The following is a 19,375-nucleotide window of genomic DNA, read 5'->3' as shown; positions in this document are numbered from 1 at the left end:
CCAACTCCTTTGGTCCCTTGATTCTTCATGTGGCACGCCTCCTAAGAACACCGTCTTCCTCGGAACGCCTTTCCGAATGGCACCGTCTTGAAGGAGCTCCGGAATTACAAATAATAATAAAATACATAGCTATTCCTATTATACATTTGTAATATGAAAAACTAGTAAAAATAAAAGTGATACGAGATCACATTAAATTACAACCGAATCAATATCCCCTTACATTACGGGAAATATCGATTAAAACTAAGGCCATACTAAGATAAAATTACATAATTCAAAATTACATAAATAAAATATGACATTCAACAATGAAATATGCAGCATTGTAATATGTATCTAACATGCCAAATTATGTGCCAAATCGCCCTATTTAACTTATGTCGTAAATATAACCCGATTTTATGGAAATTCACGATTTTTAACTTATTAAAATCGCTAAATAATACTAAAATCTAATTTTAGTCCAAGTTAATTATCCTAACCCTATTAGGACTAAAAAATTAGTCATTACTCAATTTTTGACAATAATTCAACTCGATATAAAATTTATGCTCATTTTTGACCCTAAAATCATAACTTTTATGAAATAAATCCAAATTAAATTACAATAATTTCAAAATTTAAATTTTAAGTTTTTGAACATTTTGGAATATATCCATAACACTCATAATGTCAAAAATTATGGTTTAAAATTTTCGAATTTATTTCGAGAAAATATAGTTGCGATTTATCGGTTTTATCAAATAAAACATCTAAAGCATATGAAAATTAATCTAATCATTTTTTCAACTTTATATTTGATAATCGGGATATAAATGCATCCTAAAACAATTTTCTCACGCCATGTAATTTGTTTTAGCTATTTATGCTAAAATAGTCACTATTTATGTCATTTTTACACTAAAAATTCATAAATCATGCAAAATGAATCAAGTTGATCTTAAATTTTACACACAATGATTAAAATATGTATGTGATAACATATTAAAATTTCAAGGCATGTTTCGAAGTTTAACTAATTTTAACCATTTTACCTCCATTTAATCCATTTTTATCTCATAAAAATCATAAATCATCCAAAATAAATCAAATTTATACGAAATTTTACATAGAATAAGTAAAATACGCATGTGATGTCATATACAAATTTCAAGGCCAGAAACTAAGTCTAACTATTTTTAGCATTTTAAATACCATTTTACCCATTAAAATGTAATAAAATCACTAAAAATCATTAAAACAAGCAATAAAATACCATAAATTATCAAAATGACCTAAATACATTTTAGTACCAGAATATACAACATGAAATATGATTTCGTGACATTATCTAATAAATCACAAATTATTAGTTTTAATTAACTTACTTATAACTCGAAAAAACTATAAATCGATTATGCATGAAACATCCTATGCTCTGATACCAATTGTTAGGTTCATATACCTATTATTATACATTTATAATAGTGATATAATTAACATTTTAACTAGGTTAATTAAGATCTAGTGCATGCATAACAAAAGAAGAGATAAAAGAAGAAAACAATGTTCCTTACATTGTTGATGGTTTAAAATTTTGGGCACAAATAAGGACACCTTCCTTATTTGTTCTTGAACTTAAATATTATGGATGATCCTCCAAAATCTCGAGTGTAGTGATTCTCCTCTTGTTGCACCCAAAACAATAACCCTTAATGCTAATATACTAATTAACTAGATTAATATATTAGATATCCTTAATAATTCTAATAATATTTGTATTACTACACTAGTAATAATGTGATGTAATATTAGAATTTAGTTGAAAAATTTTATAAGATCTAAAACTACTTTTATAGAGAAGTGGGAGAAGTAAATAAGAATGATAAAATTGCATGAATGAAAAATAAGAACATTTTTCTCTATATGGAAGAGGGGAGCCGGTTTGGGGGGTCAAGAACGCCAATGCATGGCCTTCACCCTTTTGCTTTTGCTCTTCTCTAAATCATAGGTGTGTAAGGCTAGCAATAGGTAATCATTGTGTTTCATTTTAACAATAAGAACAAAACACCCACTAACCCCAAAAACCCTCTATAAAATCGTGGCTTTACATAAAATGGACTCCATTTTATTTTTGTAATTTTGTCAAATATCATATGTTAGGTCATGTGTCACACACCATGCCCATATCTATTTTTAACGCGTATTTAACCTCTTAAATATCCTTTTATAACAAATAAATTACTTGGGATAAATTAACTAGTAATACATGATTACAATTATTAAAATGGGTCATATAAATATAATTCACAACATTTTGCAATTATAATTAATTAATCATTCTTAATTTAATTATTTCACAAACAATAATGAATTTTTGTAATGAAATCTTTTAATTACTAAAATAAATCTTATTTAATCAAATTACAATAAGATACAAATATTCTCACTCACAAATGAATTGTTCAAATTTAAGGAATTGATTAACTTGTATCGATATACAATTAATCAACTTATCTATTAAGGGAATTCTCCTATAGGTGTGACCTTAAGGGATCAACTGATCACCGCCGTCAAACGACATTAATGTCAAACTCTAGTTAGCCAATCATTACCGATTAATGTTGATCAGTTGACTATATAATTGAATCATCCTTTACGTATTCTCATCATAAGATTTAAACATGTGATCTCACTATTGTTGAGGACACTTACTCCAACAGTATAACTATAAAGTGGACCGAGTATAACCTATACTAGACTTAGTGGAGTTGTTATAATGTCCGTATATAGAAGAGTCGTCTTAAATTTGTTATAACTTTAGATCTAGGAATTTTATTGATGTGATTCCAATTGGAGGTGATAGCTTGTTCTCTTACGATTCTATCGATAGGTCACACGCCCAAATTGACCAAGAAAAAGTGAGATATAACTGTTTTACAAAAGCTGGTCATTGCTGAGAACTGCGTCGCACTCGACCGAGTGGACTCGTCACTCGACCGAGTGGACTCGCCACTGGACCGAGTGGCGCTGAATCAGAACACGGGATAAAGAAATCTTATCCCCTTATCCCTATTCATTCTATCTTCTTCCTTATCTCTCCAAACTCTCTCCCTTCTCTCTAAAACCCTCACAAACACCATTTATATGGGATTCAAGCTTGCTGTAGGGGTTTGTTCACCTTATTCTCATCCTTCCACCATTTTATGTCAAGATCTTTCCTTTCTTATTTTATAGTAAACCCTAACTTTTGGGGGAGTTATTACTTTGGGTAATTAATTAGTAGTTAGTGTGGGTATTATGGGTAATTAATGAGTACAATAAGGGGATTTTTATTATATATCAACATAGGATCTATTTGTGATGGTATTACATGATTTATATAGGATTATGACGGTCTTGTGAGATGGGATTGTAGGGGATTCGAATAGCTCATGAAGAATGCTAAACGGTAAGTTTATCCTACTCGGTTTCAATATTTTGTGTACATATTTATGTGTCTTGCATCATCATTTTCATGTATAAGTCGATTGGGATAACATGTTGGTATTTGAGGAAGTTTTATCCATGATATGTTGGGATTGAGTTCATGATGAGTCATATAATTGGTGTTGTGTTGCATTTTTCATGTATGGTCATTGTTATGTTATGTTGGAGATAATTGGTGGTGTTACTTGGTTATTGTTGGACCATATAAATTCTATGTTTATGTTTTGATGATGTCAAGGTGCTTTACATATTATATACTTGTTGCGTGTAATCGTTTGTTAAGTGTTTTAGCATTAACCTATTATGAGCAACAAAGAGGATTGTGATGATTACACGAGAAGTTCAAGCCCTTGTTCAAGATCAAAACATTCAAAGATTCATTCAAGTATTATGTGAAGACGAAGTTCGTTTAGAAGATTAATCAAGCTTGGATGATGATGTAGCCTATACTCGAAGATCTCCTTGAAGATTAGAATAGTATAGGTGATTATCTCGTAATGGTAATCAAAGAATGAGTTTCTTTATTAGTAAAGTTATAGCTTTGCAGCTATAACATTACTAGTAAAAGAGCTCAATGTTATAGCTCTTCTACTATAACATTGAAATGCTGAGTTTTTATACACGACTTTTAAATGGTTCGAAAATTGTTTTGCAATTTCTTAAAGTTTATTTTATATGTTTTAATGAAAGTATTTATTTTATAAAGCCCGGTTTAGTGAGGAGTCCGGTTATTTTGTTAGCGTTAATTGATGGTTATTGGATCAACTTATGAGTTGGACTTTACTATCAATTAGGGTTTTCATCTAGCCTCTCCTAAAACCTAAATTCTAATTATATACTAAGATTAGGGTTTGCATGGTTCACGAGCCTATGAGCCGTGTTGTGCCGTGTTGCCTAAGAGATATTAGGTAAAGATTTTATTCTATAATAATATCTTTACATATCTTATATCTTAGTTAATATATTTGTTTATGGTAAAAGATATTCTTGTTTTAGGAAATCTTATCATAATCTTAGAATTTATAGTAAAGATAATATTTGGAAAGATTATATTCTATCTTTTAGAATATTCTTTATTATCTTTTATGGCTTTTAGGAAAGAGATAATAAGAAGATATAGTTTGTAATTATATCTTATTATTTCGGCTATTAGGGTTTTTGTAGAAACCGTGTAGCCTACATCTTCCTTGCCTATAAATACTTTGTTATTTACAACATCTAAAAGAGAGACCTTAAGCATAAAAATTGTTTTCATATTTTAAAAAGAAAACCGTGTGTTTTTAACAAAAACCGATTTGCAAATTTTGAAAGGTCGTGTGTTACAAAACTCGCATACTTGTTCTTCATTTATCGTTATAAGATAATAGTGCTTAGTTGATTTCTTAACTTGTTCATTAACGTGAACCTTTGTTAGAATCATTAGTGCTTTCTTATTAGCGTAAGTTAGTCACTCGAGTATTTAACGGTACTCATTGAGTTACAGCTAGAGTTAGTTGTACGAGTTGGGTTAGTAAATTTGTAATCCGTAGAAACGTACTAAATTTATTAATCGAGAATAGTGGACGTAGGTTTCGACTTGTGAAACTGAACCACTTCAAAAATCCGTGTGTCTCTTCTTGTTTCGTTCTTTCGTTTACTTTGCTTACAATCGTTAGTTGATTAGTTAAAGTTTAATCAATAAACTTTAAATAATCAATTACATACGCACAATCGAAAAAGCTTTAAAAAGTTTTAAATCCTCAATTCACCCCCCTCTTGAGTATTTTGGATCAATAGACTCTTCAATTGGTATCAGAGCCTCGTGCTCTTGATTGCCTAACCGCAAAGAGGCTGATCTATCTTGTTTTTCATTTATCTTATCGTTTTATATTCCGCTGCCTATCACGTGATAAATGGATTCCAAATATCTCAAGTGTCCCGTCTTTGATGGGAAGAATTACGGATTGTGGAAAAACATGATGACTCACTATGTGAAAGGACACGATTGGGAGTGCTGGAGGATTATTCAAAACGGACCACACAAAATTTTTGTTGCATCCGAGGAAGGCACTACCTATGAAAAGAAAGAAGAGGACTATGTCGAGGCCGACTACAAGAAGGCCGAGAAAAACTCCAAAGCAATAAGTCTCCTGCAAAACGGAATGACCTCTACTGAGTTTGATCGGTTCTCTTCTTATTCCACGGCCAAGGAGATATGGGATGGGCTCGAATTAGCTTATGAAGGTACTTCCATTGTTAGGAAGCACCGAATTGATTTGCTTATGCAAAAATATGAGCTATTCATTATGGAGCCTAATGAGTCCTTAGATAGCATGTCTGCAAGGTTTTCAAGCATCATAAACGAACTGAAAAACCTAGGTAGGAAATTCAGTACTGAGGACATTGCTAGAAAGGTTCTTAGGAGCCTTACTAAGAAGTGGCGTGCTAAGGTCACTGCAATGGAGGAATCACGAGATCTTGAAACCCTATCCTATCAAGAACTCATAGGTGCTCTCATGGCCCATGAAATACTCTTAACAAAGACGACGCTGAACCAAGTCGCAATAAGAGTATGGCTTTAAAGAGCGAAGAAGTAGACTCTGGCCTAGAGGATGAAACTGTCTTGTTTGCTCGACGTTTTAAAAATAAAATTTTTCGAAATAAACAAACAAAATCATCTTATAACAACAATAATAACAAGTCATTTAACAAAAAGGTTAATGACTCAAAGTCGTCCTTCGCAAATAGAGGTTGCTTCAAGTGTGGAGAATCTGGTCACATGATCAAAGATTGTCCAACATGGGAGAAGATTAAGGACAAGACAAAACGTGAGAAGACAAAGAGAGAATTCAAGCAAGTTATGATGGCTTCGTGTTGGGGAGACCTTGACTCAGAAGATGACGAGGAATCTGAGGACGACGAAGTAGCAAACCTTTATCTTAGCAGTGTTAGTCTTGACCTAATCTCCGACAGCGACGATGAAAGCACAATTTCTCACTCAAACTACTGCTTTCTTGGAGAATCAGACGAAGACGATGATGAAGAGGTAAGTTACCTTGAGCTTAAGAAACGTGTTAGGAAATTGTCTAAAAGTGCTTTAATTGAATTCTTTGAACAATCTCTTGATAAGTGCCACGAACAGGATCTGGAATTGAAAGATCTAAAGGAACAGATTCTCGAAATCGCGAAAGAGAATCATACTCTCAAGACTAAAGCTAAGAAGTTGAAATCTAAAGTTATAGCTGAGAAAGCTACAACATTAGATTCTACTATGGCTGAAAAGAAGGAACTAGAGTCCAAAGTTATAGCTAATGAAGCTATAACTTCCGATCTAAAGCTTAACATCAAGCACCTTCAAGCCAAAGTTATAGCTAATGAAGCTATAACTTTAGAACTTAGAAAAGTCAAAGAACTCTTGGAAACTAAGGTCACATCTAATGAAGAAGTGATCTTGGATCAAAAGAAAGAGATAGATTCTCTTTCAAAGCAATTGAAAGAATCTAAGACCGATATGATCAATGTTAAGAAACACCACACCGATGTTGTGTTCATTCTTAACAAACGATTCCAAGACTTTCGTGACAACTTTAAAAAGGACAATGATGTAGATCACACGAAATGTCAAGAGGAAATCAAAACCCTAAAAGACCTACTTCTACACGCTAGAAAAGTCCATGACAAGTGGTAAGGTAGCACAAAAGTCCTAAACTTCCTAACCGAACAATCCGACAATAATATGAAGATGGGGTTAGGACATGAATGCTACAGCCGTAGAGATCACTCTAAATGCAAATCAACACCTTTGGATTTTGATTTTAGAAAAAGGAAGTATGCTGATCTTCCTGAATATTTGATTTGCAATTACTGTAGTCATACGGGTCACATCCAAATCAATTGTGTCAAAAAGGCTCATGATTTACGAAAAAATGCCGAACATGCCAAAACTGTTGACACAGTTGACGAGGATAAGGAAACTCCCACTAACGAACCTAACGAAGAAAGGAACAATAAATTTCGTTGGTTCTATGACATGGTCTTTGACTACTCTAAGAAACCTAGCACTTCACAAAGCCCTTGTAAATCTTAACCTAGTAAACCTATTCACAAGGCAACTAGTCCAGAGAGACCTAAAGAAATTCCGAGACCTAGAGAAGTTCCAAGACCTAGAGAAAACCCTAACCCTAGAACTCCTCCCAAGCCAAAAGTTAGAAAAACGGTTATTAGACAAGTCTGGATTCGAAAGGATCTAGTTTATAGAATAACTAATCATAAGGGACCCAACTTAGCTTGGGTACCTAAAAACTGTATCTAATCCTTTATGCGAAGAGGTGAAAGAAAACAATCAATGGTATCTTGACAAAGGGATGCTCGAGACACATGACCGGAGATAAGAATCTGTTTCTTTCACTTAAACCTTTCAACGGAGGAAAAGTAACGTTCGGGGACAACAAAAAGGGAAAAGTAATCGGCGTTGGAAAAATCGGAATCTCTAAGTCTCACGCAATAAGTGACGTTTATCTCGTAGATGGCCTAAAACACAACTTGCTAAGCATATCTCAACTATGCGACAAAGGTAACAAAGTAGTTTTTCATACTGATAGTTGTCGCATTATTATTGAAGGAACTAGCAACGTTATTCTTGAAGGCCACCGAAAAAGGAATGTTTATATGGTAGATTTAAATGTTGTGCCTACTAACTCTTTTTCGTGTATGAAAGTTACACTTGATGATCCTTGTTTATGGCATAAACGATTCGGTCACATTAGCTCGCTAACCTTGAATAAACTCAAGAAGTGGGACTTGGTTGAAGGGTTGCCTAAGATCAAGTTCGACCAAGAAAAGATGTGTGACACATGTGCTAGGTGTAAACAAGTAAGATCATCGTTCAAACCTAAAAGAGTAGTGAGCACAAATGAAGCCTTGGAACTAGTACACATGGATTTATGTGGACCTATGAAGGTAAGGAGTATAGGAGGATCCAGGTACGTCTTTGTTCTTATAGATGACTACTCAAGGTATGTATGGCCTATCTTTCTTCATTCAAAAGACGAAATTTTTGATGAATTTGATTGTCTTATGAAACGTGTTCAAAATAAATATAAGACTAATCTAGTATCTATTCGTACGGATTATGGCACCGAATTTGATAATCAAACCTTTATAGAATATTGTAGAGTTAATGGTGTAGGGCATAACTTTTCTGCACCAAGAACTCCGCAACAAAACGGTGTCGTTGAACGTATGAATAGAACCTTAGAAGATATGGCACGTACAATGCTCTTGTGTAGCAGTTTACCTCGTAACTTTTGGGCTGAAGCCATTAGTACTTCTTGCTACATCCATAATTGTGCTATGATCCGACCTATCCTTAAGAAAACCCCCTATGAACTCCTCAGAGGTCGAAAACCTAATATCTCCCATCTTCGCTGTTTTGGGAGTAAATGTTTTGTACATAATAACGGGAAAAACCGTTTAAGTAAATTCGACCCTAGGAGTGATGAGGCGATTTTTATAGGATACTCAGATCATAGCAAGGCTTACAAAGTATTCAATAAGAGAACTCTCTGTATTGAAGAAAGTATCCACGTTATCTTTGATGAAGATAACATGTTTGATAAGCCTTTACAGGATGAGGAAGAAGACTTGGATGAACCCGACTTTCGTCTTTCAAGAGACGATCCCCCGGATTTGGAATTAGAGGATAATGAGATTGAGGGAATAAACGATGAACTTGATCGTTCCTCAAAAGACAAAAAGGAGAAGGACAAAGTTATAGTTGATGATACTATAACATCGACTCAAAATAAGAACTCTGAAACCAATGTTATAGATGATGTTACTGTAACATTGAATCCAAATCAAGGTGTAGAGTCCGAAGTTATAATCGACTCAAACACAACACCCGAATTGGATTCAGGGGGAACTTCCTCTAATTCTGAACCAAATGAAGTCGGGACAAGCTCAAATAACGATGGCGAACCAAGTACTTCAACAAAGTGGAAATACAAGAATTCACACCCCATGGATAATATTCTTGGGAATATTAAAAAGGGTGTTCAAACAAGACGTTCCTTGAACAATTTCTGCTCCTTCTACTCTTTTCTATCCATGATCGAACCAAAGAATATCAATGAAGCTCTTGCTGAATCAGATTGGATTGTCGCCATGCAAGAAGAGCTACAACAGTTCGAAAGAAACAAGGTTTGGCATTTAGTTCCTAGACCAAAGGATCGAACAGTCATTGGAACTCGGTGGGTCTTCAGGAACAAATTGGATGATGCCGGAGTCATTGTCAGAAACAAAGCAAGATTGGTGGTCCAAGGGTATAATCAACAAGAAGGAATAGATTATGACGAGACCTTCGCACCTGTTGCTCGTCTTGAAGCTATTAGACTTCTGATTGCATTCGCTGCACACAAAGGAATGAAGCTCTTCCAGATGGATGTCAAGACGGCATTCTTGAACGGTTATCTACAAGAGGAAGTCTTTGTGAACAACCCCCTGGTTTTAAGAATATCAAATTTGAGGATCACGTTTTCAAATTAGATAAAGCCTTATACGGCTTGAAGCAAGTACCTAGGGCTTGGTACGATCGATTATCTAAGTTTCTACTTGACAGTGGATTCAGTAGAGGATCCGTCGACAAAACCCTATTTCTAAAACCTGAGGGTTCTGACCTTTTGGTTGTTCAAATATACGTCGATGATATCATCTTTGGATCGACAAATCGAAGCCTATGCAAATACTTTTCTGAGTTGATGACTTCCGAGTTCGAGATGAGTATGATGGGAGAATTGAAATTCTTCTTAGGTCTGCAAATACAACAAACAGATGAAGGCATTAAGATCCATCAACAGAAATACATCAAAGAGTTGATTCGGAAATTCGGGATGGAAAATTCACACGCTATGCCTACTCCAATGGTCGAGAACAAGAAATTGACATTGGACGAAAACGGTAAATCAGTTGATGAAACTACTTACCGTGGGATGATTGGGTCACTGTTATATTTGACCGCAAGTAGACCTGACATTATGTTTAGCGTATGCGTTTGTGCGAGATATCAATCGTCTCCCAAAGAGTCGCATATGACAGCCGTAAAAAGAATTTTACGTTATTTAATTGGAACGGCTAATTTATACCTATGGTATCCAATGGAGTGCAATTTTGATCTAGTCGGTTATTCTGATGCCGACTACGCAGGATGTTCTCTAGACAGGAAAAGCACGTCGGGTGTCGCCACTTTTATCGGACCTTGTATCATTACGTGGGGTTCGAAGAAACAAAATTCGGTTGCTCTCTCAACTGCTGAAGCCGAGTATATTGCTGCAGGACTGGTATGTACTCAACTTTTATGGCTTAAACAACAATTACGTCATTATGGTGTTGACGTAGGATGTATTCCTATTTTATGTGATAATACTAGTGCGATTATTATTTCTAAAAATCCCGCACAACATTCACGTACCAAACATATTGAAATAAGACACCATTTTATTAGAGACCATGTTGAGAAGGGGAATATAAACTTGAATTTTGTAGTACTGAAAAACAATGGGCAGACATTTTGACAAAATCATTAGCTAGAGAACGATTTGAGACTTTACGGTTGGAAATTGGTTTAATCAGTGGTACCTAAGCTTCTATATTTCTTCAATCTTTTTATGACTGACTAGTTAAGTTAAGATTGTATGACTGTGTCCGTATATTGCGTTGCATGAAAAATTTCGTTTATAGAAATATTACTTTCATAAGATTCTATTTGCTTTTTAGAATTTAATTGATGTACAAACTTATTTTTATCACAATAAATAAACACACCATATCTTTTATCTTTCCAAATTAAAAAATAAAATCTCACAAACAAGCTCACAATACACGGCTCATATCTTTCCTATACCAAACCAACTTCCTAATTCATGTCTTATCATCATTAATTTCCATACTTATCACTTTCCTATTCCTAATAAATAACACTTACCATATTACACCTACACTTGTTAACCCTAAAACCTACACCTATATCTACCCTTGCTTGACCGTCCACCCATCCCCACTTGCTCACTTTTTTTCTTCTTCCAAATATTTACCATCATTACATATCTTCTCCTTTACTCCAAAAATCACCATCATCCCCTTTTTCAAACAATCTCCATCATCATGAACACATCCCATGGAAAAACACCCGATCCTCAACCCGTCACCACCAAAACCGCCCCTTTCCTCACCAAACATCACCTTTGCCACCACATACTCCTCATTCCATGAATTGTCCTTCACCACAACCAAACCAAAACTCACCCCTGTTTCGTAGTCGGGACGAATCGGTTTCCGAAGGCAAAAGACGCCGTCTTTTCAAGGGTAAAAATAAAGTTGTTGTTGATAATGGTGAAGCGATTGTAGAAGAACCCGAGGTGATAGTTCGGAATGGTGTTACTCGTACTCTGTTTAGGGATGCTTCGAAAGCCGCGACAAAGGAAGGGTTGAATCGTGTTCGACTTACTCATGATGAAAGCATCTTGGTTAATCGAGTTTTGCGGTATTCTATTCATGGTGGTCGGTATTATCCGAAATCTTGGTTGGTTAGTGTACCCGCTCTTGCTTTCTTTATTAATTTTCTTGATTTTCAAGGGTGGAGTCACATAAGTCAATTTTCGGGTCCTATATACCCGGTTGAGGTGGTACAGTTCTTTGCTAGTGTGTCGATTAAAAAGGGAGTGTTGCATGCGGTTGTTAATGGTGTCGATGTTACCGTCTTTGTTTCGGATTTCTACTCTGCTTTTTCGGTTCCTAATGAAGGGATTGAATTAAATCCAAGTCTTGAATGGTCTAATGTTGGAAGTGAAAAGGAGTTGTTAGTGAAGAAGTATTTTGAGGAGATGACGGAGGGTGTCAATATCGTGGTTCGTCCTCTCTCGGCTAAAATCAAGTTCCTCTTGAACTTTTTGTGGAACACAGTGGTGCCGAGGAGAGGAGGCCGTGATAAGGTGTCGAGTTATGAGGCGATTATGGTTTATTCTTGGTTGGAAGGTCAGAAGGTGAATTTGGGTAGTGTTGTTTTGCACCGTATAATTCAGACGAGTCTTACGGTTACTAAGGACAAGTTGAGCACTACAATCGATTTGCCATATGGTATGTGGATATCTCGTTTGTTGGAAGTTAAACAAGTGATCGGGCCTGATAGTTACGGTGTTAGTGCTAGAGATTGTATGTGTGACAAGTTAATCAAGCTAATGGGTCTTGTTGTTGATGGACCCGAATTACAACTTGCAAAGGATGTTGAGAAAGTCCCGGTGGATTCGGGTTTAGGAGCTATTGAGTCGAAGTTGGAGGGATTTATGAGTGGTTTAATGGAAAAATTCGAGGAGCATTCGACTAGTTTGGCTACGGCATTATCACGGGTTGGACCATCTCGGTCTTTCGACTCGGGTTTGGATGCTAGTCGGGTGTACTCGTTGATGGAGAATGTGGACAAGAGATTAGCGGGTTTTGAGAGGGAGCTGAAGGCTATACGTGGGGAAGTGTTCCCACACGGTGATCGTCTCACTTTCCTTACGAGTCAGGGTGGTGCTTTGGTGATGCACGGGAAAGCGATGGCGGGAGATCAAGCTCTTACGTTGGAAGCTACAAAGGCTCTTTCCTTGAAGGTCCTTAATTTTGAAAGGAGCATTGGTACTCTTTCACAGTTGGTTAGGAGCTCATTCGACCGTCTGGATGCTTTGGAGCACCGTACTAGACCCGACTACGTGAACCCGTATAAGACCCGCAACATCTGACTTCCTCTCGTTCTACCCTCATTAGCCCTTACCTTTAATTAGCTTTTTCTTTTATTTCTTCTAATGGTGTGATTATCAAACTCTTATTCGGCCCATTTTGGCAATACACTTGTGGTTATGGCCCAAGTGTTCTATTAGACATGTGATCATTCGGCCCACTTTGGCTTTAGACATGTTTAATTCTTAGTTTGTATGTTAATTATCTTTTGGATGCTTCTAGTTTTGCATGTTATTTTATTTCTTATGGCGTTTTTATCTCTTGTCTCGTCTTATATTATTCTAGTCATTTTTGATTTGTTCTTAACTTTTCGATGATGTCAAGAGGGGGAAAGAACGTCTATAGTAAGAATCTACCTAAGCTTGCTCCTTGTCAAGACCAATTGTCTCTTTACCTAAGCTTGCTCTTTGTCAAGACCAATTGTCTCTTAAAGTCCTTAAAGTTTCGGTTTTTGGAAAATTGTCTTGATCTTGCGTTAATCTTTATTGTCAAGATAACAGTATTATATTGAGGGGGAACTTTTTGAAGTAGTCACAATTTTAGGAGAATTGCCATCATCAAAAAGGGGGAATTTGTTGGACCATATAAATTATATGTTTATGTTTTGATGATGTCAAGGTGCTTTACATATTATATACTTCTTGCGTGTAATCGTTTGTTAAGTGTTTTAGCATTAACCTATTATGAGCAACAAAGAGGATTGTGATGATTACACGAGAAGTTCAAGCCCTTGTTCAAGATCAAACAATTCAAAGATTCATTCAAGTATTATGTGAAGACGAAGTTCGTCTAGAAGATTAATCAAGCTTGGATGATGATGTAGCCTATACTCGAAGATCTCCTTGAAGATTAGAATAGTATAGGTGATTATCTCGTAATGGTAATCAAAGAATGAGTTTCTTTATTAGTAAAGTTATAGCTTTGCAGCTATAACATTACTAGTAAAAGAGCTCAATGTTATAGCTCTTCTACTATAACATTGAAATGCTGAGTTTTTATACACGACTTTTAAATGGTTCGAAAATTGTTTTGCAATTTCTTAAAGTTTATTTTATATGTTTTAATGAAAGTATTTATTTTATAAAGCCCGGTTTAGTGAGGAGTCCGGTTATTTTGTTAGCGTTAATTGATGGTTATTGGGTCAACTTATGAGTTGGACTTTACTATCAATTAGGGTTTCCATCTAGCCTCTCCTAAAACCTAAATTCTAATTATATACTAAGATTAGGGTTTGCATGGTTCACGAGCCTATTAGCCGTGTTGTGCCGTGTTGCCTAAGAGATATTAGGTAAAGATTTTATTCTATAATAATATCTTTACATATCTTATATCTTAGTTAATATATTTGTTTATGGTAAAAGATATTCTTGTTTTAGGAAATCTTATCATAATCTTAGAATTTATAGTAAAGATAATATTTGGAAAGATTATATTCTATCTTTTAGAATATTCTTTATTATCTTTTATGGCTTTTAGGAAAGAGATAATAAGAAGATATAGTTTGTAATTATATCTTATTATTTCGGCTATTAGGGTTTTTGTAGAAACCGTGTAGCCTACATCTTCCTTGCCTATAAATACTTTGTTATTTACAACATCTAAAAGAGAGACCTTAAGCATAAAAATTGTTTTCATATTTTAAAAAGCAAACCGTGTGTTTTTAACAAAAACCGATTTGCAAATTTTGAAAGGTCGTGTGTTACAAAACTCGCATACTTGTTCTTCATTTATCGTTATAAGATAATAGTGCTTAGTTGATTTCTTAACTTGTTCATTAACGTGAACCTTTATTAGAATCATTAGTGCTTTCTTATTAGCATAAGTTAGTCACTCGAGTATTTAACGGTACTCATTGAGTTACAGCTAGAGTTAGTTGAACGAGTTGGGTTAGTAAATTTGTAATCCGTAGAAAGGTACTAAATTTATTAATCGAGAATAGTGGACGTAGGTTTCGACTTGTGAAACTGAACCACTTCAAAAATCCGTGTGTCTCTTCTTGTTTCGTTCATTCGTTTACTTTGCTTACAATCGTTAGTTGATTAGTTAAAGTTTAATCAATAAACTTTAAATAATCAATTACATACGCACAATCGAAAAAGCTTTAAAAAGTTTTAAATCCTCAATTCACCCCCCCCCCCCTCTTGAGTATTTTGGATCAATAGACTCTTCAGTTATTGAGGAGACGTAAGACGGTAGGCATACCGTCTTACACTTGAGTCGCCTCTTGGAGCTTCCCACTCCAATAGGGATTTGCACATTAATGGCTTGAGTTACGGAGGGACTCGTGTGGTTGAGGCACGACGTCTGGCAGGGGATCCGGTTGGCTTTTGGACCCGGTACTTCTGGGCATGTCCTAGTACTTATTTGTGGTTGTTGGTATGTGTGGACGTGTCCCTGTACTTGTGTGGTTGTTGGTATGTTTGGGCATGTCCCGGTACTATGGTGGTGGTTGTTTGATAGCGGTTCATTCATGTTATAGTCATGTTGCATACTCACACACTTTGAGTTGAGTCACACTTTATTGATTTATTGAAACTGATGTTTGCATGTCTGTGTAATTGTCACCTATTTCTGGGGTGGCCTGTGTCGATCCATATGATATTTCCGATCATATGTAGAGCAGATTAAGTACAGGTTTGTTTGTTGACGTGATCGGGTTTCGGGCCGCGCTACGGACTTTGGAGTCGAGTACATAGTCACTAGGTACATGACATGGTCATAGACGAGTTGTATTTCATTTATTCATTAGTCTATGTTTATAATAACTAAACTTGTTATTTATTTAATAAAATTTCTTAATTGTAATTCCGATTTCACTGCCTCGGGAAACCGAGACGGTAACATTTCCTAATTCCCTTGGCCGGGTAAGAAAGGGGTGTTAATGATTAAGGGTGATTAGAGAAGTGAAGAACGTAGTTTAGGTTTTGATAAAATGAATAGTAACTGTTAAACGAAGTTTATATAATCTCTAATCACCTTAAATCAAACCGCGGAAATTAATCACGTTAGATCGGTTACTCGGTCGAGTAATTGGGGTACTCGGCCGAGTACGCCCTACTCGGCCGAGTATCTCACTACTCGGCTGAGTGTTCCTGGACAGTAACCTGACCAGACAACACATGACATACTACTCTGCCAAGTTAGCCCTATTTGGCCGAGTAACCTAGACTCAGAAAACCGTGGTATTACAGTTTTCCCTCCTTAAAACGAAGTTCGTCCTCGAAATCCACACCCATCCTATATAGCATGCTCACATACCACTCCACTAATTAATACCACTCAACTCTCATCCTTCAACCTAGACACTAACTCACCCAACAACGCCTGCCTCAACAACGCAGTTCGCAACATAGCATCAATCATAGAATAGCCCTCCTAACTCCAAAGTATTATCGAATACTAACAACACCAGCGCCGCCAACTTTGTCTTACTTCAATACCGATCACTATCAAATCCAACACCAACACAATCCACCAAGCGAGTTGTTACATTCTACCATCCTTAAAATGAACTTCGTCCTCGAAGTTTACTCACACTCAAACGACATTAATGCCAAACTCTAGTTAGCCAATCATTACCGATTAATGTTGATCAGTTGACTATATAATTGAATCATCCCTTATGTATTCTCATCATGAGATTTAAACAAGTGATCGCACTATTGTTGAGGACACTTACTCCAACAGTATAACTATAAAGTGGACCGAGTATAACCTATACTAGACTTAGTGGAGTTGTTATAATATCCGTCTATAGAAGAGTCATTTTAAATTTGTTATAACTTTTGATCTAGGAACGTTATTGATGTGATAACAATTGGAGGTGATAGCTTGTTCTCTTACGATTCTATCAATAGGTCACACGCCCAAAATGACCAAGAAACAAGTGAGATATAACTGTTTTACAAAAGCGGGTCATTGCTGAGAACTGCGTCGCACTCGACCGAGTGGACTCGCCACTCGACCGAGTGGCGCTGAATCAGAACACGGGATAAGGAAATCTTATCCCCTTATCCCCATTCATTATATCTTCTTCCTTATCTCTCCAAACTCTCTCCCTTCTCTCTAAAACCCTCAGAAACACCATTTGTATGGGATTCAAGCTTGCTCTAGAGGTTTGTTCACCTTATTCTCATCCTTCCACCATTGTAAGTCAAGATCTTTCCTTTCTTATTTTATAGTAAACCCTAACTTTTGGGGGAGTTATTAATTTGGGTAATTAATTAGTAGTTAGTGTGGGTATTATGGGTAATTAATGAGTACAATAAGGGGATTTTTATTATATAATAACATAGGATCTATTTGTGATGGTATTACATGATTTATATAGGATTATGATGGTCTTGTGAGACGGAATTGTAGGGGATTCGAGTAGCTCATAAAGAATGCTAAAAGGTAGGTTTATTCTAATCGGTTTCAATATTTTGTGTACATATTTATGTGTCTTGCATCATCATTTTCATGTATAAGTCGATTGGGATAACATGTTGGTATTTGAGGAAGTTTTATCCATGATATGTTGGGATTGAGTTCATGATGAGTCATATAATTGGTGTTGTGTTGCATTTTTCATGTATGGTCATTGTTATGTTATGTTGGAGATAATTGGTGGTGTTACTTGGTTATGAAGGAGACGTAAGACGGTTAGCATACCGTCTTACACTTGAGTCGCCTCTTGGAGCTTCCCACTCCAAGAGGGATGTGCACATTAATGGCTTGAGTTACGGAGGGACTCGTGTGGTTGAGGCACGACGTCTGGCAGGGGATCCAGTCTGCTTCCGGACCCGGTACGTCTGGGCGTGTCCCGGTACTTATTTGTGGTTGTTGGTATGTCTGGACGTGTCCCGGTACCAGTGTGGTTGTTGGTATGTCTAGGCATGTCCCGGTACTATGGTGGTGGTTGTTTGATAGCGGTTCATTCATGTTATAGTCATGTTGCATACTCACACACTTTGAGTTGAGTCACACTTTATTGATTTATTGAAACTGATGTTTGCCTGTCTGTATAATTGTCACCTATTTCTGGGGTGGCCTGTGTCAATCCATATGATATTTCCGATCATATGGGGAGCAGGTTAAGTACAGGTTTGTTTGTTGACGTGATCGGGTTTCGGGCCGCGCTACGGACTTTGGAGTCGAGTACATAGTCACTAGGTAGATGACATGGTCATAGACGAGTTGTATTTCATTTATTCATTAGTCTATAATTATAATAACTAAACTTGTTATTTATTTAATAAAATTTCTTAATTGTAATTCCGATTTCACTGCCTCGGGAAACCAAGACGGCAACATTTCCTAATTCCCTTGGCCGGGTAAAAAGGGGGTGTTACAGATTAAGGGTGATTAGAGAAGTGAAGAACGTAGTTTAGGTTTTGATAAAATGAATAGTAACTGTTAAACGAAGTTTATATAATCTCTAATCACCTTAAATCAAACCGCGGAAATTAATCACGTTAGATCGGTTACTCGGTCGAGTACTTGGGGTACTCGGCCGAGTACGCCCTACTCGGCCGAGTATCTCACTACTCGGCAGAGTGTTCCTGGACAGTAACCTGACCAGACAACACATGACATACTACTCTGCCAAGTTAGCCCTATTTGGCCGAGTAACCTAGACTCAGAAAACCGTGGTATTACAGTTTTCCCTCCTTAAAACGAAGTTCGTCCTCGAAATCCACACCCATCCTATATAGCATGCTCACATACCACTCCACTAACTAATACCACTCAACTCTCATCCTTCAACCTAGACACTAACTCACCCAACAACGCCTGCCTCAACAACGCAGTTCGCAACATAGCATCAATCATAGAATAGCCCTCCTAACTCCAAAGTATTATCGAATACTAACAACACCAGCGCCGCCAACTTTGTCTTACTTCAATACCGCTCACTATCAAATCCAACACCAACACAATCCACCAAGCGAGTTGTTACATTCTACCATCCTTAAAATGAACTTCGTCCTCGAAGTTTACTCACACTCAAACGACATTAATACCAAACTCTAGTTAGCCAATCATTACCGATTAATGTTGATCCGTTGACTATATAATTGAATCATCCCTTATGTATTCTCATCATGAGATTTAAACAAGTGATCGCACTATTGTTGAGGACACTTACTCCAACAGTATAACTATAAAG

Source organism: Silene latifolia, chromosome 11, assembly GCF_048544455.1.
Source record: "Silene latifolia isolate original U9 population chromosome 11, ASM4854445v1, whole genome shotgun sequence".
Classification (NCBI taxonomy): domain Eukaryota; kingdom Viridiplantae; phylum Streptophyta; class Magnoliopsida; order Caryophyllales; family Caryophyllaceae; genus Silene; species Silene latifolia.
This window is presented reverse-complemented; position numbering follows the sequence as displayed.